Here is a 7,172-nt window from a genome sequence, read left to right as displayed (position 1 = left end):
GACTCAGACCGTGTCTTCCAGCTGACAGTTTGTTGTCTGTGTGAGGGACAAAAAAGCAGCTTGACTTAGAGAGGCCAAGATGAGATAGAGATTTTAATTATGTGAACGTGCTGGGACTGGTGCAGGGCGACTTTGGGCATGCCTGAGCCGGTCAGGACAGGCCCCGGGCCTGTCTGGACTTGCGCCGGAGAAAGGGCGGGGCCGAGGCAGCCCCCGGGCATGTCTGAGCTGGTCAGGACAAGCCTCGGGCATGCCTGAGCTGTTCACGACAGGCCCCGGGCATGCCCGAGCTTGTCGAGGAAAAGGCTGTAACACGCCCAGGCTTGTCTTTTGGGAGAGGGGGGCTGAGCGGGTTCAAACAGCGGGCAGACATCCGTCACACGGCCCTTGACAGTTTCCTGGGCAGGCAGGTGGGTGTGGGGTGGGTTCAAGGAGGGGGCAGGCATCCGTCAAACGGACCCTTGACAGTTTATGGAACCAATCAGGGGCCAGGGCAGGGTTCAAGGAGCAGTCGGGGCAGGGATGGGAAGCCTTACACCAATCCGATGCCGGAGGGCGGCGCCAAAGGGGCGGAGAGAGGTCACGTGGAGGGGCGGGGAATTCTGATGTGACGTCATCAGGAGGCGACGGGGCGGGACTTCCGGTCTTGCGTCAGCGGGGCGGCACTTCCAGTGTGACGTCAGAGGGGCCGGGGCCTAAAAGTCATTAATCATTATGATTGACAGCTCTAATTGCGATTTTGACAGAAGCCCCATGCCTATAACTACTTATATAATTAAGAATTAATTATATAATAATTTGGCACGTCTGATGTTCAAACAGTTTAGGCCGTTGCATTGTGAAATGAATAACCTTGACACACCATATACTTTACTTGAATCCAGGCTGCAAAATGCAAATATTAAGTACAGATGTGGACAGTCCTGAGTCCAGAACAAGGCGGGCGGTATGTACTTTGTGTAAGGTAGCTAAATTTGGCTAACCAATTACACTAACTGAGTAGTTTTCTAAATTAGCGTTACCTTACTTGCTGTGTCTATTCTGCAGCTGTAGTAGGGGTCCTTATTAGCCACCATTCAAACAAAATCACTTCGGCACTGGTGTCCTATCCTTACAGAAGCAGCACAACTGGGGTTCCCAAACGTTTCGATCAAATATGCAGCTCGGTATCATACTGGGATCCCAAGAAGAGGCTTCATACCATAATGACAACAGAGACATTGTTAACAAAACAATAATTATTCAAAACGGAATAGATTCCTGAGGTGTATAGCTGCCAAGTGAATGTTTAGTTTAGCTATAAAAAAGAAAGGAATAAAGTCTCTAGAATCGGTGGTATGATATAAGAATATTATAACGCTGACTGAACTTTCTCACCCCTCGTTCCCACTGCAGGAGCGGAAAAGAGGCATCTGAACTGCAGTGGAGACTGTCAGATTGAAGAAAATAAGCAGCAAAGCAGATAGCGCAGAACCAGGGCGGAACAAAAAAGGACGAGTAGCTGATTGGCGCGCGCCAGACAGGACAAAATAAGCGGCAACGCAGAAAGGGCGGACTGTGGGGCAGGACAAAAAGGAGGAGTAGCGGAGGATCGCGTCAGAAAACAGTGCTAGCTAGATAAGTGAAAGACGTAGACGCTTGTAATGTTCTTGTTTTGATGGTGTGCCCGGTAACTTAACATCGGGAAACCGCGGTAGGGACTGCATTACAGTAATACAGTAAGGTGCTTCGAAATCCACAGAAAGCTTACCTGGTGTCCTGTGTGGTTCCTGCGAGGGTCGCTATATAATAATATTATTGAAAGGATAGTATGAGTGGGCATTTAACTTGAGTCAAGATTATTAGGTAAAGAATAAAGTACTCAAAAATAATGAATCGATGGGCGTTTATTTACCTAGATAACCTTTTTTCAATTAACTCTTCCAATTGCGACGACGGTTAAAACATTCTATGAGTTCGAAAATTGTTCAGCCAATCTCTCTTAACGGAGTACAAAAGTTTACTATATAAAATATTCTTGTATCCCGAATTAAATACGCTATTTGTATTTTATACGGGTGACGGGATAAATATTGATGAAGAATTCAGTGAACCATCCAGTTTGAAATGTTAATGCCTCAGATCCCCATCGTGGTAAATACCGGGAACTTTGTTAAATCTATATAAATTTATTTAACAATTCAACGATTTATTATAAATAATTACGTATTATGTCGCAGTTTTTTTTTAACTTAGTATTGTCCCAAAGCATAAAAGCTACCAATGGATCTAAATCGGGAGTATTTTCCCATACCTTCTAATGCATTATCTTTCCTATTTTTATATTTTTCCTACATGTTTACACTATACGAGTTATCACGAACACCATTTTTACCTGCTGATATCCCACCTCTGCATTCCTGTTTTGGACGCTCATTTGTGCGTTTCTTTTTGAACCGTGATTGGTTGATTCTCATGGTAATGTCCAATTTAACTGATAATTGGATAGCAGTCGTTGTGACTGACAGGTCATTGCTTTGTCAAAGTGGCCGGCTTTAAAGTTTAAATGAAGGGAGATGTCTGACATGACACTGTCATTCGTTGGAAAGAGAAAACCGATTTCATAAGGGAGCGTGGAAAATGCAATTAGACATTTTTAGTCTTTACAACATCGTATACAATTTCAAGAAAAATAGCTCAATGAGAAGTCACACCCAAGCCATTATTTTCATAATTTAAAAATTGTCCAAATTGTGCGTGAAACCGGCTAATCTGGCAGTTGACAGCATGGACATAATTACTAGACGCCGCATGACCAGCAGCATCGTACGTCAACGTCGCCGCCATATTGCGAGTGGCACTGCTGTGGAGTGCAGTAATGAGTAATGTGCTGCTTGGGATTGTATAAACCGCTGTACGCTCCAAACCAGATCCCGGGGAATTACATTTCATTGGTAAGGCTAAACAATTGTTTTGGTTATATTTGGCCATTAGAAAATCTTAGCACTTTACAATAAACAACATTAGTAAAATTAAAACGAGAATGATGAATTAAAAAGCAATAATTAGCAAACAAACAAAGATAACTGGCAGTAACAGTGCAAAAATCACAATTGGTATGCCAGCTTGAAAAGGTAAGTTTTGAGGGTAATTTTAAACTGTGTTATTGAATCGATCTGACGTATATGACGCTCGAGCTCCCATAGCACAGAGTTTGATGTGCGGTACAGAAAGTCGAGCTGCAGATGAGGATCTGAGTGAGGGAGACGAGTGCAAATCTGTAGGAGATCAGTGAGGTTGTGCATGTTCAGAGCAGTATTTTGCATTGTATTCTGTAGTTAACAGGGAGCCAGTGACGTTGAGAGAGAATAAGTGTAATATGTTCAGTGGATTTAGAACAGCAGGTTATCATCCTGGCAGCAGAATTTAGAAGAAGTTGTGTGCGATTAATAAGTTTTTGTGGGATGCCAGATAGAATAGCATTACAGTAATCTATACATGAGGTGACTCGGACATTAACCAATACTTCAGTACTGTGTTGCGTAAGAACAGGACATCTAGAAATGTTTCGGAGATGGAAGAAGGCAGTCCGAGAAATGTTACTTATATGGGAGGAATTATTTAATCTTCTTTTTCTTTGGCTGCCCCCGTTAGGGGTTGCCACAACCGATCATCGGAGGAATTATTTAGGCCTAATAATAATAATAATAATTATTGTTTAATAATTGCCATTATGAGTGTATAAATGGATATAAATAATTGCATATAAACGATTCGCCAAAATCTATTGTATGTGAACGATACTGTTTTAAACGTTATTGTTTTTTCACCAGAAAACCCGGTTTCCACGTCTACCTGTATTAGTTTAAATGGCACTTTTGTCGCTCGCAATATGGCGGATGCGCTGACGTATCGTGTCGCCATGGCAACACTGTGAATGCGGCGTCTATCTGTATATTGTAACGATCTCGGAAAGAAATTGCCACTGGGCAGTGTTTAGTTATAAATAGTAAAAAGAAAAAAAAGGGGACGGGCAGAGACACAACTGCCACTCTTAATAAAACAGCCTCTGGGAAGGTGAGGTGCTCGTATGTGGTTTGAGTTTTAGTGTGGTGTGTTTTGCTGTTTTTTTTTTTTTGTCCTGACTACATTTTGTTTTCGGCTTGTTGAAGTAAGAAGGAAAGGGAATAAAACCATTGATTAGTTTTTTAATTTGATGAAATTACCACCACTTGCCTGCGAGATTCATTTGCCCGTCTGGGAAGGGATTTTACAATATGTCTATGGTTGACGGCCCTGGACACAGTCATGGAGAAGCTTCAATAGGCTTCGTCGGCCCATCACTACACGAGGATGGCTCAGCCTGCTAACCAGGCTACTCTCGAAATCCCAAATCATTGACAAACATACTCCTATTTTTTTTTAATCTTGACGTCTCGCGTATCCCTATTTTTATCTTCAACAGAAAACTCATAATAATTGACATAATCCTTGTGATGGGTTTATGAAACCCCGTGAAGCTTCTGAGGCTTTTCCCCATTGTGCCAAAAAAGATCCTCCACTCCTTAAAATAGCGACATCTAGTGGTTAACGTAAATCATTACAGCTATGAGATTGAGGCGAGATAGGTCCAACCGCAGCCTACAGCAATACTATCCACTTGCAGAGCCACAGTACCATACATCACCGCAGTTACAGACCCAGGACTGACTTCGTAAAATTACTTTTGGAAGATTTCGGCAGGTCTCGGAAAAGTAACGTCGGGTCAAGGACCCGTTCTAAAATTAAGCGATAAAAATGAGAAGGAAAAACAGTACATCAAATCAAATAATACGCATCATTGTAAAGTTCAGAGGGTTTCTGCCATCACGTCGTGTCATACATCAAACTAAACAATACGGATCGTTTCTGTGAAATACACCATTAACATTTACATTGTGTTCGGGTCTGTGGGAACCATTTAACATGTCGACAAAATGAAAATCATCAAGATCTGTGTTAATTGAAAACAGTTTTTCGTTTACATTCATGAAACAAAGTATACAATATAATTATAATGTTTGAACCACGTTAGAGTTTACTAAAACGTTAATAATAGAAGTGATACTTTTTTTTTAAATGTACGATTAATGTGTGCAATATTGTTCTAAACCAATGTAGAATAAACATTTAAGCCACTGTAATATTTTTAAACATATATGTGAAGAAAACGACAATACATATTCTACACTGAATAATGCTATATATTACTTGCCTTATATTGAACTGCTCTAGTTGTTGTCACCTATTATTATAAACGATGGGCCATCAAAAGAAAAAAAAATACTAATAAGAACACAATTTATTTATATACCACCCTTCCTATGTCCAGAATTCAAAAAGAACAAGAAGACCTTATAACATTAGCTACAAATAATATCTTCACTAAATAAAGATAAATACGGGATATGCAAAACATTCAAATAGAATAAAATACAATAATGCAGACTAAAATACATATAACACTACAAAAAATCTTGAACAAAGAACATAAATTGTGATAAAAATGCAAACCCTGAGTACCTGAACAGACAGAGGGGGTAAACTGAAAGAAGGGGCAGAATTTCAGGTCTGTTTAATGTCCTCCTAAACGAATGAGTTAAAAAAATGAAGGAGTCAGTGATTAATTTTGGGAGGTCATTCCACAGTCTGGGCGCTATACAGCTGTAGGCCCTCCTGTCACCCACAGAGTGCAGGTTAGTGTGGGGCACCGAATCGGAGGACCTTAGTGGGCAGGTCAATAAACAGAATTTGATATTCAATCCTGTAAGACACAGGGAGCAGTGAAGGTGCAGCAGGATGGCCGTGATGTGCTCGCTGTTGGTGGTTTGTGTCAGGACTCTTGCAGTTGAGTTTTGAATCAGCTGGAACTGTGATATAAGATTATATTATTATAAAATTAAGATAACTTAATTATCTATACTAATAAAAGGCAAAGCCTTTTAACGGTCAACAACGTCCGCCATGTTGAACTTTCTTATTTATAGCCCCATCTTCACGAAATTTGGTAGGCGGCTTCCCTGCTCTAACCGAAACCAATGTACGTACTTATTTCGGTGGTATGATGCCACTGTCGGCCGCCATATTGAACTTTTCAATGGTCTTTGTTACTTATGGGCCCATCTTCAAGAAATTTGGTACACGGGTTCCCAACGCTAACTGAGTCCTACTTACGTACATATATACGTCCATAGCCTGCAGCTCGGTCACTGTGTGAGGTGGCATTGGGTCCCCCATCCCAACGCCTCCCACGTTGTTGGCTGCCTGCCTATATAAAGCTGTCCGTCGCTCCAGTCTCTTCATTCCCTTCCTTGCTTTGCCATGGGATTCACGTCTCCCTGTTGATAACTACAGCCTTTTTATTTAATTCATGGCTTCTCCGCTGTTTTATTGTTCACTTATGACGATTATAGTTATTGTGTAGGTATTTTAGACTTAGTTTACATTGTTCAGGTACCCATTTCCTTTATCGTTCCAACCGTACCCCCATTAACATGTCTATCGAGGTGATCACCATCGATCAAAGAACTGTCACTTACCGAGTGGTTTCCATGCCCGGAGATGGCACCTACCTTTTCCATTCTCTTTGTTACATATTGCACGGCCATATCAGGCTCACTCTTGATATCCAGAGGAACATTGTGTCTTATGTATTGAATGACTGGGACAGGTTCAAGGTGTGGACTGATGACGGTACAGGAGATAATTATACTACACGGGAGCACTATAAGAGTGAAATGCTTAAGCCGTTCACCTATGGTTCTGCATGTGAGTTGATGGCTGCCGCTAAATTGTTTGGTTGTCGCTTTCAAGTGTACCGAAATGGCCAAATATTTTACACCTTTTGACAACCGCCAATGCCTCTTAAACATCTTAGATTCACAGGTGACGATTTCAGTAGTGGACACTTTGATGTTTATGAATGTTTAAACTCTAAAAAGCTGGATGTGATTTTATCGATGAAACCGGTTGTGTGCTTACAACGCTTGACAGATGCCAAATGTCACTTCAACACAACAAATCCTGCAAATACTGTCGTAATTGAAACAAACCATGAAACTCAAACCGATTATGACAGCAGCAATCCAAGCTGTGAGATTTGAGACAAGATGACTGTTCACATGGCCAACTGTAAGTTGCATGCTTAAGAGTAA

The sequence above is a fragment of the Polypterus senegalus genome, chromosome 13, assembly GCF_016835505.1.
Source record: "Polypterus senegalus isolate Bchr_013 chromosome 13, ASM1683550v1, whole genome shotgun sequence".
Classification (NCBI taxonomy): domain Eukaryota; kingdom Metazoa; phylum Chordata; class Cladistia; order Polypteriformes; family Polypteridae; genus Polypterus; species Polypterus senegalus.
This window is presented reverse-complemented; position numbering follows the sequence as displayed.